Raw genomic sequence first — 22395 nt, 5'->3', positions numbered from 1 at the left:
AGAGAGGCGGTAACAACCGCCTGGATCCAGCCTCGTGTCACCTCTCTGCTGTTGGCAACCAGCCAAGAGGGACACGCGTCCAGTATACAGGTGGAGGCGCTCACAGCTCGCATAGCCTTGTCCACATCCCCGGAGGCAACATCCTGAAACTCAACCCAGAGATGGTCTGCCAAGTCATTCCCTTGTGTCTCGGCTGGATCTGCAAGAGTGGAGTCCAGTTCCGATCGAAACCGAGCAACTTTGTCCGCCAAGAACTGAGCATACTCCTCAGCCTTACCCTGCAGGGGGTTCCCCGTCTCCCTCCTATTTAGGAGGGAGCGGGTTATCCTAAACAGGGCGGATGGGCGGGACTCGGCGGACGCTACCAAGGAGGCAATGTGTGATCTTTTGGCAGTTCTCAATGCCCAAATATACTCCTTGGTGCAAGCTGTCAACAGTGCTCGGTTTGACACGGACCTATCGGACCTCCACAGGTGCTCTAGGCGTCTCCTCCGGTGCTTTATCTCGCGGAGCTCCTCGGTGAACCAAGGAGGCCTCCACGAGCCGCTGACCCGGAGGGGCCGTAGTGGCGCAATCCGGTCCAGAGACCCTTATGCTGCCGAGTGCCAGGCCGCAGCAAGAGTCTCCGCCGAACTGTGGGCGAGAGCATCTGGAATAACCCCAAGCTCCATCTGGAACCTAACAGGGTCCATCAGTCGCCTGGGGCGGAACCACCTGGTCGGTTCCTCCTCCCCACGGTGGGGGTTTGGCCTCCGGAAGTCTAGCCTCAGTAGGTAGTGGTCTGACCACGACAGGGGAATGATCTCATTTCCCCTCAGACCAAGATCATAACTCCACTGCTCCGAGAGGAATACGAGGTCGAGTGTGTGCCCCGCTGAGTGGGTAGGGCCTCGGATTACCTGGGTCAAGCCCATGGCTGTCATGGAAGCCATGAACTCCTGCGCTCCATCAGAGTGTTCACCGAGCGAAGGCAGATTGAAGTCCCCCAGAACCATTAGCCTAGGGAACTCAATTGCTAGCTCGGCTACTGACTCGAGGAGCGAGGGGAGGGCTACTGCAACGCAGTTGGGAGGCAGGTACGTTAGCAGCAAACCCACTTGACCCTTGAGGTCCAACTTCACTAGTAGGGACTCACACCCGGCAAGCTCCGGAGCAGGGATCCTACGAGGAGCTAAAGACTCCCGGACTACAATAGCCACACCGCCACCCCTTCCCTGGGCTCTCGGCTGATGAAGCACCTGAAACCCGTCTGGGCACATCTCTACGAGGGGGACTCCTCCCTCCGTGCCCAGCCATGTCTCAGTAATACATGCCAGGTCTGCCCCCTCGTCTACAATCAAGTCCCGGACGAGGGGAGCCTTATGAATAACAGACCTGGCATTTAGCGACAGCAGCCTGAGACCAGGGTCCTGATTGCTCACGCCATCTGACCTTGGAGTGGGACTCATAGGGCCGGAAGGAGGGATCTCTGCGATATAGCGAACCCTCCTTCCCCGGTAATGGCCAGCCCTAAAGTCCCCGCCGTATCTGCCTCTCCCTGTTATGACCGCAATGCTCCGACTCTCTCCCGTGGGTATAATTCCCCCAACCACCCCAATGACCCCCGCATGCCCCGCCAGGTCCTCCGAATCAGACATACTCAGACACTCACACAAACAGTCCCCACAGTATAATTAAAACACAAAAAGAATACAGCAGTAATAATACTAAAAGTGGGTCTTTCATACTAACACATTCAATCCCATACACTCAACATACCCGATTAAAATTGCGCAAGCACAGAGTTTAAATTATGAGTTCCAGAAGAGCCAGCCTCCCTTCCTCCAGTTCCAGAGAAATCCAAGGCCAAAGTCCAAGGTCTGTATTATGTAAAATGGTTGTAGATGAAGGGGGGGCAAAGCGCAAGCCCCAGATATTAACAAGCACCAGCTTTGCAATCTCACACCCTCCAAGTCAAGATAAAGCGTGGAATAATCATCAATAACGGTCCATAGGAGATGTAAGGGTGATATGCAGGGGGGTATCTTGTCCTCCCCCTCTCCTAAAGTCCTGGAAAGGCCAGAGTCTAGATGTCTAAAGTCTACAAATGACTGGAACCAGTTGAAAGGGGGAAGGGGGGGGTGCCAGCTTGGTGCCCAGTTTTTAAAACGCCAAGTCCCTGTCCCTGAAGCTGCCATCCTCTATCACTCCTTTCCCCAGACCAAATGCACCATAAGTATATACACCATAAGGTGTCAAATGTTAAACAGATGGTCGTTGCTCACATTGGGTGTTCCAGGGTAGCAATGGTAGCAAGTGGTGGAGAAGGGTAGTTGTTCCAGGCCAATGCTGATGGTCGCAGGCCAGGCAGTAAAAAGCTCGTGTTAAATAAAAACAGGTAGACAGGCAAGCAAGGCTCCGCAGCAGCAGGGGCAGACAGGGAAAGAAATTGTCCGACACACGGGGGAGTAAAAGGAGAGGCTACAACGGTGAGAGAGGTAGGCACCAAAGTACAAGATAGGGGAGGGGCGGGCGTTCAGGCGAGCTATGATGGTGGTGGCTAAATCGCCGCTTAATTCGCTCACTCAAGCCACGATAATTTCCCTCCTCTTTAACGCGATGGAAGGTGGTAGTGATAAAGATGGTAATAGCCAATTACAAATCCCCAAGCTCACCGCTCCTTTTTTCTAAGCTGTAGATGAAAGTCCAGGGTTCCTCTCCAAGCCCCACACTGTTTAGATCTAAGAAGAACAGTGGGGGAGTCCCAATCGTGAGAGCGAAAAGCTCAGGCAGCCATTTTTCATCCAATTCCCGCTGCCGCCGTTCCGCTGCTCTAGGGCAACTTCCAGGACCAGGGCTCACCCGGTCGGGCAGGCGACCACCGGGGGCACCCAGGGGCACCCAGGTATCCAAGATGTTAAAAGACGCCGACCGTCCGTGCGTCGCCGCCGTCGCCGCCCTCACGCAGCTAGATGGTTCAAGCTGCTAGGCTCTGTAGAGGCTGAAACAAGCCTTCGGGAGAACGAGCCTGTTGGGATGTATGATACATAGGTCCTCCCTGACAGACAGGGCCACCAGCTCCAAGATTATTCACAAAGAAGTAATGGCAGTCAGAAAAACCGTTTTGAAAGTCAGGTGTTTCAAGTCACAGGATCAAAGGGGCTTGAATGGAGGGCCGATCAGTGCCCTCAAGACAATATTCAATCCCTGGATGGATAATGATGGATGACAGGAGATCGTAAGTTGGTAGACAGTGCTGCAATCTGATGCCAGAGCGTGTTTGCCACCAACCCTTGGTCCAACCCCTCCTGCAAAAAATCCAAAATCTGTGGGATGGTGGCAGAAGTAGGATTTATTGACTTTTGAGTGCACCACCTAGCAAATGCAGCTCAGGTGGCATCATAAATTTTGGTAGTCGATGGTCGCCGAGAGGCTTGAATGGTTTGTATGACCTTAGTAGATAGCCTGTCTCTCTCTAGGAGGTCCCTCTCAAGTGCCAGACAGCTAATTGCAACCACTGGGGCTCCAGGTGTGAGAAAGCCCCCTGGTTGAGAGAGACCTCCTCTGGAGGGATTTTCCATGGTTTGGTAATGGAGAGACTGACAAGGTCAGCGAACCAGGTCCATCTAGGCCAGAATGGAGCCACTAGAAGCACCTCCGCTTGTTCCGCTAGAATCTTGCAGATCACGCTGGGAAGGAGTGGAAGCGGCGGGAAGGCGTAGAGCAGGCCAGGTGGCCAGTAGCAAAGCAGAGTGTTGACTCCTTCTGTTCTTGGGGATCGAAACCTGGAGAAGAAGTGAGGGAAATGGGTGTTCTCTGGGGTGGAGAATAGATTGACTGACGGGCGGCCGAACCTCTGCATGATCTTGAGGAAAAGGTCTGGGTGCAGGTGCCACTCTGAGTGATCAATCGTGGCCCTGCTCAGCCAATCCACCTGGACATTGCTCACCCCAGAGAAGTGCTTGCTCGAAGGAATGACAGATGTTTCTCCGTCCACTTCCCCAGACGTTCTGCCTTCACTATCAACGACTTGGAAAGAGTGCCCCCCTGGCAGTTGACATACACCTTGGTAGCCACATTGTCCGTGAGCAACATTACATGGTGACCTTGGACAGTTGTCTGAAAATGTAGAAGATCTAGCCTCGCTTTTAGCTCCAGCCAGTTTATGTTGTGCTTGAGATCATTGGTGGACCACCTGCCTTGTGCGACTTGATTGTCGAGATGGGCTCCCCATCCAAATAGGCTGACATCTGTCATGATGGTGAGGTAATCCAGTTCACAGAAGAGACTGCCCTTGGTCAATGCGGGAGAAAGCCACCACTGCAGGGACTGCTGAGCATTGAGTAGAACTGGGGATTGGAGTGGGAGAGTTGCTGTTCTTGGCCCTTTGGTGGGGCAGAAGACATCACTGAAGCTGTCTCGAGTACAACCATGCCCACAGCACTATTGACAGGCAAGAAATAATTTTGCCAAGGAGCATCGATAACTAAACAATGGGTGCTGACCGCAAAGTCTGCACCTGGTGAACCAGTTGTCTGATGTTGGAGATCCGCTCCTGGGACAAGGCGACCTGGCAACTGACAATGTATATTATTGCGCCGAGATGCTGCAACCTGGTGGTGGGAGCGAGGTGTCTCTTTTCCAGATTGATGGAGAAGCCGTGATTTTGCAGAACTCTCATAGTCAACCGGAGGTCCCTGACTGCTTGTTGGGAGGACGACAATTGAATGAGAATGTCGTCTAAGTATGCTTGAAGTCGAATTGGGTGTGACCTCAGGGACGCAATCACCGCTGCCAGAATCTTTGTAAATGTCCTAGGGGCCAATGACAGGCCGAACGGCAGTGCCCTGTACTTATAGTGCTTGCCTGCATAATAAAATCTCAGGAACTTGCGATGGGCCTTTTGGATTGGGATGTGGAGGTACGCTTCCCAGAGATCTATTGACGTTAGCAGATCTCCCGGTCTGATGCAGCCCAGAATTGACTGGAGGGACTACATCTTGAAGTGTTTATACGCCAGATGGTAATTTAACTTTTTGAGATCTAATATCCCCCTCCACCCTCCTGATTCTTTGGGACCAGGAACAGGATGAAGTAGAAACCTGACCCTTCATGTCCCACTGGCACTAATTCTATGGCCCTTATCTCCTGAAGGTGCTGAATCTCCTGCTCCATCAGGGACCTTTTGGCTGGGGAGGAGGGAGTGGGATAGCAGATGAAGTGGCGGGGGGAAGGAGATGAATTCCAGTGTCAGACCCAGTCGGATGGTTTGGAGTACCCACTGGTCTGACATGGTCTGCTCCCATCTCGCCTGGAATAACTGCAGGCAGCCTCCAATGGGAGCCGTCCTCTGGACGTCACTTATAGTGATGTAATGGCCTAGAACTGGAACCTCTACGGTATGGGCACTTTGAGAAGGATTGGTTGCGGCCCCTATCCCGAAATGACTGACGGTCCTGGGACCGATTGGGACCCTGTGCATATGGATGATGGAACTGTCCTGAGCTGGTAGAGGCCTCCGAGCAACAAAAGGACTGTTTCCTGAAGTATCCGGAGCCTTTGCGCTCCGCCTTCTTGGAAACAGAAGCCATTACTTTCTTTTTATCTTTGTTCTCAATGAGAACCGGGTCCAAGGCTCACCAAAGAGTTTTGTCCCCTTGAAGGGGGCTGAGGCCAACTCAGTGCTACGGACTGCTCAATGGCAACAGGGGATGACTTCTGGGGTGAATTCCTTATGGGAGGCTCTGCAGTTGATGTAACTGTGTGTTGAGCCTTCTCAAATTGCTTTTCGAGCACCTTCTGGCGCCTAAGAGCCACCTTGTCCTGAGAACTGGCCTGCTTCTTCCCCCCAGCCTGATGGTACCTGCTAAGGGCCTCTGAGGCTGCCTTGCTCGCCTGTCTAACAACTTCCCTACTGGTTGAGGGAACTGGATGGTCTGCCTCATCGGGGGTTCTCTGCCATGGTAGGAGATAAGTAGTATCCTTGTCCAGGCAAATGTGCTGCACTCACCATCTGGTAGACCAAGGGCTGTGGAAGGTCCTGAGGAAGGAGCAAGGAGACAGGCAGTGATGGTAGGCCAAGTCACGAGGCGCGAGCCCAACTGCTCCCAGCGCTCCCCATGTGGCAAAGCAGGAGTATGGCCAGGAATGGTCAAAAGCTACTGCAGGCACTCTGAGGGACAAGCCTCACTGATAGTGGGGAAGAAAACTCGCCGTATGGCTGGACAAAGAGACCCTCACAGCTCTCTGCTGAAGGCAGGGATAGTCAGGCGACAGCAAGAAAGAGAAGCGGCAAGTTGGCTTTGGCTGTCTCCGACACGATGCAATTAATGGCCACAAAATGGCTGCCATGTTGAAAAGGTGGGAAACTCTCAATTTAAAATGGCCACTGCCTTCAATTTAGCTGGAAAATGGCCGCCGCAACAAGGAAACCCATCGGAAGGCTTCCGAAACCACTTCCGAAGTGATGGGCGAGAATGCAAGTGGCCGGGTCCGTAACCACTGCCACTCCACCCAGAAGACCACTAATCAAGGGAGGCATAGGTGCTCCAACCTTCCTGCGTTGCCCTTTGTCACCCAACAGCCCTACGCGCCCAAGCGAAGCTCAGGACATGTCAGTTCGCAGATCGATGCAACTGAAGGAAAAACAATTTTAAAACGTTCACTGACCTGTAACCGGAATATAATCAGAATGAAGGCTAGTTTAGAGACTCCAATCAAGGTTTTATATAGGAACCACGTTGTAACACGTCCACTGGGCTTAGACTGAATTGAAAAATCTGAGGTGCCAGCACAGGAGGTGTGGCTAAAGTTCTTCAATTCAGTCCAGGACAGTCAGAATTAACCCATGCTTGGACTCTCCAAGCAGCGCACAGGAGAACTGATAAAGTGGGTTTCATTAACACTTTCTTCGTGTTAAGTGTCCTATTCTTTTCTGACTTTTTTTCAGAAGCAAATGCAATTGTAGGCTGCAAAAATATGTACTTTTTGTGGAAATTAGCTAAAATCACATGTTAGTTTTTCAATCTAAAGAAACACTATTTGCCACTAGTGAGCCTTGTCATAGCCAAAGACAACTGGCTACTTGGTGCTTGAGGTTTACTAGGTGCATTACTTATTACACAGAAATAATTCTGTATTTCTTCTCCTGTTTAGTTGTCTGAAAGGTGACATCCATAATCCATAATCAAGGAGAAAACAATTAACTTTTCTATTTGCAATTGAAAATAAAAGAAAAACTAAGTTTGCTATAGGGCAAAAGGAAAATATTGCACTTCCTCCAAATCAGTATTTTTTGTGGACAGATCTACAACCTATCATGTAGGCGCTAAGGTATGTCAGCATTGTTTTATGGCTCAGGGTTTTCTTCATTTTTCAGAGTGATTTCAGAGACAATAATTTGCCTGAAATACAAATACGTTTCAGACTTCAGATCTGAGAAAAGGCTCACTAGCATTAATAATAATACTGAAAAATTTAGACTGTAACTTCCATATTTACCATATTTTTCGCACTATAAGAAACACCAAACCATGACACACATTAGCTTTAGAAAAGGAAAACAAGAAAAAAAATCTGCCTCTGCCTCCCAGCATCCATCCGGTATTCATCTCGCTAGCATCCTTACAGCAAACAGCCTGGTCAGCTTCAGCACGTGACTTGTCAGGGCTCCACTCTGTTGCACCAGTCAACTTAGCTGAACTCCTGCCGCCGCCGCCACCAAGGAACACTGGAGCCTTCACGGCCGAGTGGTTGTATCAGCCTCCCAGAATATCGTTGATTAGCTGTTCTAAGCAGTGGGGATCCCAACAAGCAAATCAACGGAGGAATCTGAATTCACTTAACAACCACATGATTCACAACAACCATTTGGCTGGAGACTTCATTGCCGAGCAACTGATTGGTGGTTGTATCAGCCTTCCAGAATACCGCTGACCAGCTGTTCTAGGCAGCGGGGATCGCTGCTGCCACTTGTTGCTGCCACTGCCTATCGCTGTCACCATGCAGCTGCAGCAAGCAGCGGCACTTTGCATCGGTGGTGAGCGGAGGCAGTGGCAACGATTGACTGCAGTGATCGCCAGTGATCCCTGCTGCCTAGAACAACTGATCAGTGGTAGTCTGGGAGGCTGATACAACCGCCGATCAGCTGCTCAGAAGCAAAGGCTCCAGTGTTCACCGGTGGCAGCAAATGGCAGCAGCGGAGACAGGTGTCACTGTCACACCAACCGCCTTTCCCCTGCCATAATATTTGCTCTATAAGACATTTCCACCCACTTTTTTGGGGGGGACTGCATCTTATAGTGCAAAAATATGGTAATTTGTTGTTTTCAAAATGTGTTGAACTATAACTTTCATTACTCACAGCCAACATATCTTTTGGAAGCATTTTACACCTGTCAAGAGCACTGAATTATGTAAAGCTAACCTATATTATCCTGCTAACAGTCATATAAAAACCTAAAAATATTTTATGCTATTATTTAGCATCAATCTTTCTAGAAAAAGATTAAATATAAGGAAATATTATTCTATTTCTAAGTACAGCAGAACAGAACATTCAAGACTGGAGGCAAGAGAGAGCTTTTCAGACAGTCATCCATGTTCTGGTCACTTCATGGCTTGACTACTGCAATACACTGTACATGAGGCTGTCCTTGAAGCCCACCCAGTTGGTACAGACTACAGCTCCAAAGCAATGATAGCCATGCATAGGTTTTCCCACCTAACACCTCTGCTTTGCAAGCTGCACTAGTTTCCAATTTGCTTTTAGGTAGCAATAGCAATAGCAGTTAGACTTATATACCACTTCATAGGGCTTTCAGCCCTCTCTAAGTGGTTTACAGAGTCAGCATATCGCCCCCACAGTCTGGGTCCTCATTTCACCCACCTCGGAAGGATGGAAGGCTGAGTCAACCTTGAGCCGGTGAGATTAGAACCGCTGAACTGCAGATAACAGTCAGTTGAAGTGGCCTGCAGTACTGCACCCTAACCCCTGCGCCACCTCGGCTCTTATGTTGGTACAATTCAAAGTGCTGGTCTTTACGAATAAAGTGCTACAAGGCATAGGATCTGGTTACATGAGGGATCCCTGTTTCCTATACTATCTAACAATCTATCTACTATCTTCAATCTGGCAGGATTGGCATAATCCATTGATTAAACAATACACTTATCAGGACCCTGGAAGTGCACTTGTAGCAGTGCTTGCCCTTCAGAATCAGATTCTACCAACTTTGAATGTCCCCGTTTCCCCCACCACCACCACCATTGGTATTTTGAAGAGCCTTGATAACACACGTCTTTGCCCAGGGCTTTTGACAAAGGCAACTGACAGCTTTTTCTTCCTTTCCCTTGTTCACATCTAGGTTTGCGTTCTTTGTCATCTCTCTTCCTTTGTTTTGGATTGTTTTTGGATTGTTGTATTTTCCTTGTTCTAGTGTTTTTAACAATTAGTAAACTTCCCAGAGCCACTGGAAGTCACACGGCATATAAACTTAATGAATTACTATTATTAAATACCATTCAAACACACTGCACAACCATATGATAGACAACATTTTCTTTTGACCCATAGCAATGCCTTTTTAAAAAAACCCTCTGTATGCCCATTTTTCCTTGATACAGCAAAGGTGTATTTCTTATAAACACCATATGTGCCATTAACTATCCAATTAAATGCATGTTGAATGCCTGCTATTAACAAGTCTAACAGTACGAAAAGAATACATTTGTGCCACCTAAGAATAAAACTTTTACAGCAGCAATTTTACACTTTATACACTAATGCTGTTTTAATTGAAGTCTAATTAATCTGTTGATTTTATATTCTGACATACTTTCTGAAAACAGACCTAGGCAATTAAAGTATTATTTATTTATCCTGAAGCCTAAGATTTTGACTCTAAACCCAACGTTCTGCAAACAAGTGTAGCCTGTAGCACATTACGTTTTTGTTTTTTAAAACAGAACCAGAAGTATGCTTTGTCAGCAAGTAGGCTGGTAATTTACCATTTTACAGGGTGAATTGTTTCATAGGACCCATGCTGCCAATAATTACATTTAAGTGTGCATTTTTAACTTAAATACCCTACATTTACACATTCAGAACTTTTGATGTCATTGCTAACTAATATTTTCTATTCAGCCTTTTAGCAATGGAGTTTGTGTTAATGTGCTGAGACAATTACAAAATTTATGAGGTTGATTCTTTCTTGCTCTGAGTAGAGGGACAAGGACTACCACCATACAAAGCAGCCTTTCAAAGTGCATATTCAATTTAGTTTAGTAGAAACAACCGGGTAGCCAAAATGTGTGCCCTTGATCTTTCTTTTTAACTTTCAAAAAAATCTTGAATACCGATAATAGAGGATAAAAAACCTAAAATATAATATGCACACAATGACACTACTTAATAACAGAAACAGCAATTAACTAAACTGAAACAAAAAACTGTTTGGCTGAAAGGCAAATTACCTTTTCACTGCTCAGATCCTGGGGAAAAAAAGCTATCTTGCAAGAACATGAACAAAAAATCTGTCATATTCTAGAATTACTTCAGAAAAATCAAAGGCATGCTAGTCAGTGAGAATTGCTGAGAGAGAGAAGAGAGTGACATTTATCAGTCTTTCTCTGTACAGCGTTTTATATTTCAGCCAAAATCCAAAATAATCAAAATGTTCCAGATTTTGTTTCTGCCAAATTATTCAACGTAACTCCTAGAACATGATTTGTTTTTTGTTTAAAACAAAATGTGTTTTGCATTCACCACTACAAATTTCATTATTTCAAATCCTGCCTGCATGTTCAAGGATCATTACTAGGAAAAGATATGACTTTCTTTAATCAAACAAATATTCCAATTGGGAATTTTAAATAAAAGGTTCTGCCTTCATACAGATCTTGGAGTATCAGAAATCCTTAAGTACCTTCTCAACATCTCACATTAAGAATCCAGAATGGATTTGTTGTTGTTCAATTAATGCACATTCTGCAACACTTCAGTCCAGGCTCATTGGTAAAATGAAGGTGTCAAAAGATGTTCTATAACAGCTTTCCTGTCTCTCAGTTTCAGAGCTTCCCCCATGGGTAACATAAAGCACAAATAGTTTCATGGTGAGAAAGCAAAAATAGAGTATACATTCTAATATCTTTTTGAGTTCAGCAAGGTAGGATTTCTGCTACAAAAATAAGGGTAAAATTTAAACAAAGAGTAATGATGGTAACTGAATGAAGAACAAAGAGGAGCTACAGATGAAACAGGTATTCGGGCAACCAGAAAACACTAGTGCTGGAGAGAGACTGGTAGAGTCCGGGAGAGAGGAGTCAAGCGGGGAATAAGTCTGGAGTCCTTGTACAGGCACAAGAGGGCAAAGTCTGACCCCCTTGAATGTTGTTAATTAGGGTGTTGATGGCTGGATATTAAGTCATTAATTGTTGTTTCATTGTGCCGCCGTACCCTCAGCTCCTAAGTATGCACTGTAAGGATTGAGAGAAACTTTGAATGTACATTTATCAGATTCCCAGCACAGAATGCCCTGCCACTATGTGAGACAGATGGGGAGGAAGCTAACCACCAGAGTGCAAGAACATGAGAGAGCAGTCAAACGAAGAGACCCAAACTCATTGGTAGCTTCACATTGTAATGAACAATGACATGTGTTCAATTTCACAACTATAATTGTTGACTGAGCAGGGACAACCAGAGAAATCATTGGACCCCCTTTGTCAGTCAATAGGAGTGCTGATTTACCACCAACATATCAAGCACTTTGGAGTGTAGGAACAAGAAAACAACAATTAATGACTTAATAGCCAGCCCTCAACATCCTAATTAACAACCAAAAGCTTTATACATCCAGGAACTATATAAATACAATGTGTAGAACAGCCCAGTGCACATATTCTGAAGGGAGAAATGTTCCCTGATGATGTGCTCAAGCCCGAAAGCTTGGAAGAATAAACCTTTGTCCAACTCAAATTGGATCCTGCAATGTTTATAGTATGTTTAATTTCCTACCATACAGAGACTGTGTCAGCTTTTGTTCATTTAAGGATTCACTAAAATTTACAACCTAACTAGAGGTGACTAAAATTGTGCATACAGCTGTGGAACTCAAGTTGATAGGCAGATAAAATACTCAAAACAAAAAATAATTTACAATAATTAATTTTAAGTCTGCCACTAGCAAGTCCCAGGCAGATGTGAAAGTTACTTCTCACACAGTAAGAAGACTGACACTTACCACAACAAAAAACAGATGAAGACTGCTAGTATTTCAAAAAATGACAAAGATAATCAACACTCTGCACAGAAAAAGGAGGAGAAAGTGGACAAGAGTTTTGCACCTTAAAATTGCAATATATAGAGATATACCAACATATAGAGATCATATATGGGATCTCATTTGAAAACAATATTTACTGTAATTCTTGAAATTTTTACTTTTCCTGTAATAATGACTACTATTAATTCCAGCTTTTGAATTCTAGTTCAAATCACTTCAATCCAGACAGGAAGGGAACTCTGACTACCAAAATGCAAAAATTGAGAATCCATAACTACAGTCCTCCTGATTCTTTCCAAAATATTTTCCGAATTGTAATAGTTATGGTGAGTTATCATATTAAATTGTGATCTTAGAAAATCAGTTCTACCTGTTTATACTGTCCATAAATAACCAAGAGACATTATAAAAGTTTAGCTTGCAAACAAATAAATAAATAGGTGCTAAACTTGTTACCCGATCTCATTGGAATACACAGTATTAGCAGAAATCTATAAGTATGTATCACAGAACTACATCAAATGCAGTGGCATTTCTGTCTTAAGACACAGTAATTTATTTATCTCCAACATGTAATGTTGACAGACTGTCTGGATTTTGGCAAGCACAGGCTTGCACTGTCACATAATAGTCTGACAAATCTATCATTTCTTGCACACATTGCTGCTTTAGTGAACCAAAGAAATTTAAGCAAACTTCTTGCACTTATTACCGTTATAGCATTTCCCAGGGTCATGTGAAGAAAATTTGACCATTTGGCAACAGGCATATACCGTTCCTGGGTCATGTGATCACCATCTTCAACTTTCCCAGTGGGCTCCCAACAAGCAAATCAATGGAGGAATCTGAATTCACTTAACAACCACATAATTCACCTAACACCATGATTCACTTAACAATGGTAGCAAAAAAAGTTGTAAAATTGGGTGCAGCTATCTTAACAACTGCCTCACTAAGACTACCTGTATACCTATATTATTCCTTGGATTCTTTGTTACAGCCCCCTTTTCCACTTTATAAGTTAGAGAGTAGCGTCACAGGTATGTAACTATTTGCCAGTAAGGAAAGCTTGTCTTTCTGCTGTTTCCCCAATTAATACACCAATAAGGAAGGCTTCAAATAAGGGCATGAATCAGTCAGAGTACAAGCATGTTCCTTCTTTGATAATGTGAAAGGCTGAAAAGTTGCACATCTGAATCTGCCTTGATAAATTAAGCCTGTAGCTAAATGTTGGAGAACATTCACATATACCCCATAGATTATATCAAATGCAGAAAAAGAAGTATGTAGACAAAGAAACAAATATATGACAAGTTCCTGCTGTTTATTTTTATTCTTATTTTGTCTCACTAAGCTCTTTTTAGCCCCTATTGTCGGTACAACCACTGTTTCAGAAAAATGGAGAGAAAATGAAACCTTAAAAAGGCTAGAAATATCAAAGCCTTGAATATAGACAAGAATTAGAGCAGAACACTGCCAAGAGAGGTCAAAAACAGACAGCAGTGCTGTACAAAGCAACTATTGAAACCAGTTATACTATCAAGATCTACTTAAAAGCCAAAAACAGAAACAGAATGGACATTAATAATACATAATTCCCAAGCAATTTGTGAAATAAGTGAGCATTTTTTCTAAAACTGTTTCCATAAATAAGGCTTTGTACATCTTGTAATTATAATGTAAATTATGCAAATTGGCACAGATGCAACATAATTGTACACTCATTCATAGGTTAAAGAGTTAGGCAGGATATTAAAAATCAACTTACCTCTAACTTTCTCATCTAGCAATTCTGTACGTGACTTCTCAAAAGTAAGCCAAATTATGTTAAATTGTTTAAAACTACAAGTCAAATTATTCAGCATGACTGCAGCCTTATAAAATAAACACAAATTCTGTTCCCTCACAGAGAATTAATTAAACAAGGTAGATGAAGAAAAACACACCAATACTGAGGACATAACAGTCAATAATCAGTCAATCAAATTGAAAAGATGTCTACCCATCTCAAATGGAAAGTACAGGAATGAAAAAGCAATTTTGGCTATTAATATTACAAAGCTTACTCTGTCTTTTTAGGATTATTTTGTATTTATGCAGATTTATGGCAAACATTCTGTATCCTTACTAAGTATTAGTGCATTCTAAGAACATTATCAAATTATATTTCACGTACTCTTTCCAGTTCTTTTCCTGCTAGAAAAGTCAACCACATTTAATCTAAAAAATTGACTCTACAGAGAAATTTTACTTCACTTCTTCATAATTTCAAATCCTCTCTGGACAGCAGTTCAGTATAACCAAAGTTGCATATATAAGTTACATCTCCAAGTAAAGCTACTGTACACTATTATATAATATAGGTTCACAAGGAACGGAACTGAGATATAAGTATGACCATTTTTTTAAAAGATAGAGTAATTTGCAATTTGAATTCCGCTTAATAACAATTATAATTAAAAAACATTTGCTTTTTAAAAATTATTCATATATGAATTAAGGAATATCAAAAATCAAGATGAAAATATCTTAAGATACAGGTAGTTAATCCTTTTGATTTTTCTCCTGCAAATAAGATCCCATTCTCTCTGTTTAAAGTACTCATACATCTCTTACAGCTAGCATAATAACAACCTTCATTTGAAAATTGTATACAGTCATTTGCATAGTTCATTATCAAATGGCATATCAGAACCAGTAACTTGGAAGCAATATGGTACCATATATATTGGTACCAAATCTTTACAAAAAGCTGAGCTAAATGAGTACAACTGGCAAAAATTGGTTTTCAAATATATGTTTTTGTTATTGCCAATAATGATTGAGTTTCTAGGTCTTCTCTTCCAGACTTATATTTCAGATATGTTCGTTTATAACACAAATGACTAACAGCCAGTATGATTGCTAGGTGGAAATAGAAGGGATTAGAACTGTTATCCAAGACATGTGGAAGAAATTGCAAAAGGCAGCTTCATGTATAGGAAATAGTCATTCAGTGGCAATTATTAAAAAAGAAATTATTCAGTAAGTACAACTATATCTTTCCTCTGAAACATAATTTTCTCCTGAATTTATTCCAAATTTCTAAGAAATTCAGGATGTTTTTAAATTTGTTTATGTATTGCTACATGAGACATGAAACTTAAGGCATACAAATGTGAATGCTTAATTGTGTTAAACATAGGCATATCTCAAGAATTTCCAAAACACCTTGGACATTTGTTTTAAAAGCTGATTTGGCTGAGGAAATTGCAAATCAACCTGGAATGTGAAATGCTATTTAAAACCATTATAATAAATGCATAATTAAAACTCTCAAGTAACTATGGTAGCTGTGCTACTAGGATATCACAAAGCATTAATAAATGTCTACAGTACTTAGGAGATCTATATTCTCAAATATCCAAGAATCTCTGAAGGAAATAAATTATGGTGGGTGGTAATAAAATAACGCAATTGTCTCACTGTTGAAAGTAAGCATTGTGTATGTATAGAAGGTCAACAACTGAACAATTAAAATCATGAGAAACATACATTAAAAAGCAGAAAACCTGTAAGATAAAGCATGTGAAGAAAAGCTGTAATGGGAAACATGTTCAAACAGTAGGGATCTCTTTCTAATGATGAACCCAGATTGGGCTCAGAACAGTCAAGGTTCTTACCCAACACTCTAAAGAAGAACAATTAGCTACTATTTATCAAAAAACAAAAGTTATGATCTTTTCTAGTAGCACTGACGTTCACAAATGATTGTTAGATGATCATGCTGTAAAGCAGATAACATATCTTTAATATCTAGGAGTTTTTCAAGCCTCCAGAATGAAAACTTCACATCAATCATGCCTCCCAAAAAGTATCATAACAATATTAAAATTTCTTTGGATACAGAAATGGAATTTTATTTCATTTATTTATTTTATTTCAACTGACTGTTAATGATAAAAAAATTGTTCCACAGTTATTCTATGGCTATAATTAAGCTTTTATTTTAACTTCAGGTCTCTTGAAAAACTAAAATTAGTGTTTTTAACATTATTTTCCTTCCCCCATGTGTCCCTAATGTGACACTGAGATTAGAAACCAAGATGTTTAGAAATGAAGCCAAAATCTGACTAGTTATTTCATTTGCTTTGCTAAGGCTCAACTTGGCTCCAAATGGGTTGCTCCCTCTAGCATCATGGACAATTATATGCCTAAGGTTACTATATTCCCACAGCTTTGTGTCTAAGCAATTATTAGTGGTAGGTCTAGATAGCCAGAAGAAGCAACACAGATTCACAGAACAACCTAAATGGAAATTTTAAGGCCTGTACACTGGGAATCCAGATATATTCTCAATTATTTTATCTTGTCTATGCCAAATTTTCATAGGTATTTACCATAGATACTATAATATTCCAGTCCTGTACCTTGACAACTTTAGGACTTGTGGACTTCAACTTCCAGAATTCCTCAACCGGCCACACTAGCTGAGGAATTCTGGAAGTTGAAGTCCACAAGTTCCAAAGTTGCCAAAGTTGGAGACCTCTGCTCTAGAGCAGGGGTCCCCAAACCCCGACCATGGACCAGCACCGGGTCATGGCATGTCAGAAATGGTCCACGCAAACAAGTGAAGCCCCATCTGCAGGATGCAGGCATCATGCAAAACAACGACCCCTCCGCCCCAAAGATGCTTTTTCAAGAGGCAACTGGACTTTCTGGTTTTTCCTTGAAGATGTTTTGCTTCTCATCCAAGAAGCTTTTTTATTCTTCAGCTCTCCAAGAAGAGAGAGAGAAAGTCCAGTTGCCTCTTGAAAAAGCACCTTTGGGGATAACCATGGCCTGGATAACTAAGAATCTGCATAAACATTTAATAACCCTTCCAGTCCATGGAAAACCTTTCTCCGTGGAGCCAGTCCCTGGTGTCCAAAAGATTGGGGGCCACTGATCTAGAAACTTTGTCCAGATAAACCAGGAGCCACTAAAACAATGTTCTACATGGTAAATTTTGTTCCGACTCTTCTAAAAATAAATTAGCCTTTATTTTTAAAATCTTTCGGGCTATCCAGATACACTTTCTATTCAATATCTATTGGCAGATAGATGTTCAAAAGCTATATACTGTATTCAATTACAGCATTTTATTTGGGAGTTAAGGGAATTCAACATATCCAAGAAACTTCAGGGCTGAAATAGTTACCAGTATGTGAAAATTTAGGGCATTTTTTAAAAAGCTTAAATATCTTGAATTCTAACTATTTTACTATTACCTTATATCCATTAATATATGTTTAGGCTGAATATATTTTAGCTGCTTACTGGTCAAAGAACATACTAAAGTATTCATTCATTCTTCCTAGTAACGAATTATCAAGATATACCATTATTATTTTGACTTGAGAACTATAAGAATTTGAGATCCTAAATAGGGAATATATCTTAGAAACTATTTGGGTTTAAACAAGCTATAATGCGTTTCATTTGATTTGGGCAGAAAGTTTGTAAACTATGGTTTTTGGCCTATTGGGTGAGTACACCCAATGGGGTTTTTTTTTAATGTCCAAGCAAACAATGGCTTAGAACAGTATATAAACCAGAACATTAATTTAAACATGATAATGTTTTGATGACCCTAAGGAATCAGAGTTACACTAAAAAGGTGGATGATTCTGAGAAAGTGGAACAGGTTAGGATTTTTTAAAGGATTTTTTTTCTTTTTTCCTTAAACTGTGTTATACCTCTATTATAAGTATAATATTTATTGTCATTGTTCTTAAATACAACGAAATTGGTTAGAACTCACACATCAATTTTCTGTGCTTGTCTGCCAATATGATAAGTTACACTGACACCAATGTTTAATTAAAGAAAGGTTTAGGAAAGGCAGGGGGGGAAAAGACATATTGTCCACAAGGACAGGGCACAGGTGCTCACACCTTTGCCCATACTGCTTCTTCAGCAGATCAAGCGAGCAGCATGGCACCAATTTTGGTATTACTACATGTTTCCATTCATAAATACAGCCACATAGCTATTGATACCATTGAGGGAGTGGAAAAAGAACACAAAAAGGAGTTTTATGCCAGATTTTGCTCACATTTTTAAGCGGAGAAAAAGATTTGTAGATGCACATTATCATTATGATAAAAATAAGTTGGTATTCAAAGTTGCCGGTTTGTATTCTTCCTCTCCTATCCCATTACATTGTTAATATTTAATAAAACAGGAATATCTATTACCTGTGCATATGTAGAAATAATTATGTAAGGATTATGGTAGAATTAAACAGTATGTTAAAGAACAACACATATACATATTTGTGGATATAGGATGTTTTGCAGTTAAGATTCTGCCACTATACAAATTTGCAGCTCATTCACAGTCAGTAACTTAATATCTGTACTTTATGGACACAGACATGCAGAACATTTTCTCACTATTTCAGCTGGCAATGAAGTTGGGACATTCACCAGTTTTAATTATGCTATCCTTCATAATGTCTTTACCAATACATATCTCATTTATTTCTAGTAACAGGGAAGCCGCAGTATTTAAATGCTTCCTAGTAGCTCCAGAATAACTGTACCACCTGCAAAGAGTTGTGGAGAAAACTAAACATAAAATTTCCATTCAATGAGACTTATACCAGATTAGACAAATATAAATCTGTGTTTCAAGAATAACTTTGAAATGCAAGGACATTCAAAATGCTAATCAAGAACAATCAGAAACAAGAAGCTATTAAGAATCATTTGCTAACATTAAGTATCCTCATTACAGGGACTTTCAACTACAAGGGGTTGTCAGCTACTACATACAAGTACTTACAGTTGTATTGAACATGGAGGGATTTACATCTAAGTAAACATGGATACCAGAGGTGGTTCTTATTGGTTTGTCTGAACTGACAGTAGCTTGGTGGCCTGGGTTGCTGAAACCAGCAGCGACCCATGCCTGTCGTGCCCCTGAACCAGTTCATCTAGGATGCCACAAAGCATTGATCTTGTTTTTTGCTTCTGTGTATGTGCGGAGCAATTTTTGTTGTACATACATACATATATAAAATCTTTGGACAAAATTACATGGTCAAACTTTAAAAGAAACATACCTGTCACCTTAACTTAAGCTGTGTACCATAAGACAGTTTCTGGGCTTTTCTTTGGGGGAGGGAGGGCAAAATAGGAAAGCAACATACAGACTTATCTGATTGTTTCTATGTTCATTTCAACTTTTTAAAAACACCCTTGCCATTAAAGTATTCTGATGATCAAGGAAGCAAAATTATACATATGTAAGATAAAATAAACATGTATAAATTTATAGTATAAATAGTATCATATAAATTTATCATCATTTATAACAAAACTGAACTTAAAGAAAAGTGTAAGCATATCTAAACTGAAATATATGTACAAAGAGAAAAAACAATTTCTACCAGTATTGATTTCCCATTAGTTCAGTCTTAAATGGACACTTATCACCTCTCCTATGAAAGTTACATATGTGATTCCATTTTCCATAATTTAGTTCATAGCACACAGACCCCTTTAGTTTCTGCAGACTATTTTGGAATACATAGCCAAGTGGATGTGTGTTTTTACTGTCAAGGACTGAAAACTTTCCCAAAGATGACAAGAATATTCACATGTACTTCAAAAACTGATCTGAAAAATAAGATCAATCCTCCCTTTTCTGTAATGCAGTGGTCCCACGCTATAAAGAGTTACTTATAAATTACATGAGATGCAGCTCCCATTCTCTCACAACGCTGAAAAGATCCCCAAGATCTCCAGAGCAGCCCATCTAAACTATCAATTCAACCACATGCCTTTCGTCTTTCTGGCTTTATTTACCATATAAGGATGAGACAACAAAAACAGTTTACTCAGGAGCACGCAGACGACACGCACGGAGAAACCCAAAGCCCTCGTCAAGTCGAACAAAAAAAATCGCATTATAACTAAATAAAAGAGCAATAGCACGAGGCTAACTTCTTGTAGCGACATGCCTCCAGAAAGAAGCCTGGCTGAGGGGGTAACAGGCACACGAGCGGGTAAGCCCCGCGGGGTTACTCCGTTCTACATTTCCTGTTCTCGTTTCGCCTCCTGAAAGATAGGCGAGGAGTCCAAATGTGGCCAAGTTTCCCGGGCATGGGCAGTTTGGAGAAGTACGGCCGCTGTCAAGTCTAAACCTCCGGGCTTTTGATCTAACCGACGTTTTCCGACCGCATCTTTCGCTGCGGGAAACCTGCCCGCCTGCTTGCCAGCATCCGCGCATCCCCTCGTCTCCCGCGCGCACTTCGGCTGCCCAGCCCGGGAGGTCGGCAGCAACCCAAAGGCACAAAGGAGAAGGCGAGGTACCTTCCCCAGAGCAAGCCCGGCAGTGCCTGGTCCCTTTAACAGCCCCAGACCTTAAACTTGGGCCTCCCGTCACTTTGCCCGACACTTAGTTGCTAGCTGTCTAGGTCGTCGTCCTGGAGTAGCAACTCCTGTCTGCCTTGGCAGGGAGCGACAGCCGCATCCCGCCACCAGGCAAAGGCTGGAGAAGGAAAAGCCCGCCAGGCTGTCCGCACTCACCTTCCTTCCGAAAGCCCCTCCATCTCAGCCGCCCCCGGGCGGAGGGCTGCCTTTTCGCAGAGCAGCTGAAGACCCTCGCAGCCGCCGCCTCCTCCTCCCTTCAGTCTGTCTCCTGCGCGCGGAGGCTGCGTCTGCTGCTCCCGGCTCCTCCGCCCCCTCCCGTCCCTCCCCGGCTGCTGCCCGGCTGCAGCTAGTCTGGCTCTTCGTGACAGCAGGCAGCAGACCCGGAGCCGCGGGAAGAAAGGAGCGGGGCCGCGGGAGGGAGGCGGCGGGGGGAGGGGGGACGAGCTTCCTGCCCAGCCCCTCGCGCGCCTATTCGCAGCCTCTACTGACACCTGCAGGGTCGGATGTGCAAAGGAGCCGGACCGGTCTCTGCCCGCCAACTGGCCCAGTGGCGAAGGAAGAAAAGTTATCCTCTCCCGCGGGGGCTTTTCACCGGTTGCAGGGCCTCTTCTTTGGTCACATTCCGGCGTATCCCCATTCGGCAAAGGGAATCTAACCCGGTGCTCTGCCACTCTGGGACAAACTCCTCTGCAGGCTTGTCGAGGCTGCAGATCTGTTTTATTCGGGGAGCTTTGTTTTCCCACCCACCCCGGGGGAAAAATATCCCCCGTCAAAAGGGAAGGCTGTGGCTTGGCCGTAGTTCATTAAGTTCGCCTCATCATCGGCCAATGCAGAAGCGAAGACGCGGGCTCAAAGTCAATTCCCTCCCCCCCCCCCCCTCTCCTTCGGCTGGAAGTTGAGAATTTCTTGGGGAAATTCTGGGAAATACATTGGGGAACAAAATCTGTTGAAGGAACCAGCTTCCAAACTTCCACGTTAGAGACGGTTCTAAGCGCCTTCACCGAAAGCAGGAAGATGCCTCGCTTCACTTTCGACCTTCTTGCTTAGGGCGCGAAAATTTGTGGGCACTTTTGGGAGGCGGTCGGGTCATCCTCGCCTCTTCCAGCCTACTTCGTTATACTTTTAAAAAGGACCGTATAGAGAATGTTATTCAATTGCTCATATAGCACATCACCAAATAAGGCACTCCTTAGGACTCTTTCCATCCGGCAAGGGAAAAAAAAGGTTTTGCAGCTCCAAAAGAAGCCCGTTCAAATGCATATTTCTAGAGTTAGGGATGACCTTCACTGAGAATAACTTTCTACAATTGCATGCTCCAAACTTGAATCCTCCAGGTGTGTTTTGATTTCAGTTCATATAATCCCCAGCCAGCACAACCATAAACAGTGGTTCAACCCAGAAAACTAGTTTCACCTTCTTCACTGCAGTGAAATAAAACAATCTAGTTTAGAAAATAATAAACTATATTTAGAATGCTCTTTTTTTGGACTTTGTTGCCTATTAAATAAAAGTAACCTTATTTCCACTGATCATCTCATTTCTAGGGGACTCAATTGCAAAAATCTATTACATGTATCTTAAACCAGAATTTTGGGTCTCTTCACAAGATAAAAGACCAACTATATAAACACTAAGGTGACCAGATTTTCAGATTGGTAAAGAGGGACACGATTGACCGGGGGGGGGGGGGGGGGGGAAGAGACTTGATTAAAAATTTTATATTTTGTCAAAAG

General features: G+C 42.9%; 1 protein-coding gene across 1 annotated transcript in view; it reads right to left on the bottom strand.

Annotated features, from left to right (window-relative positions):
* The window catches only part of LDLRAD4 (low density lipoprotein receptor class A domain containing 4), a 302586-nt gene extending 281636 nt beyond the window's left edge, over positions 1-20950 (bottom strand). Inside the window, exon 1 of the mRNA XM_087707312.1 lies at positions 20819-20950. The gene's annotated coding sequence lies outside the window, so the exon portion shown is untranslated. The remainder of the gene's footprint in view (positions 1-20818) is intronic.
* Positions 20951-22395: the final 1445 nt, after the last annotated feature.

This window comes from Thamnophis sirtalis, unplaced genomic scaffold, assembly GCF_051295495.1.
Source record: "Thamnophis sirtalis isolate CommonGarterSnake01/CBP01778 unplaced genomic scaffold, rThaSir2_p1.2 scaffold_2, whole genome shotgun sequence".
In the NCBI taxonomy this organism is placed as follows: domain Eukaryota; kingdom Metazoa; phylum Chordata; class Lepidosauria; order Squamata; family Natricidae; genus Thamnophis; species Thamnophis sirtalis.
The sequence above is the reverse complement of the archived record's forward strand: the minus strand, read 5'-3'. Positions and strand labels throughout refer to the sequence as shown.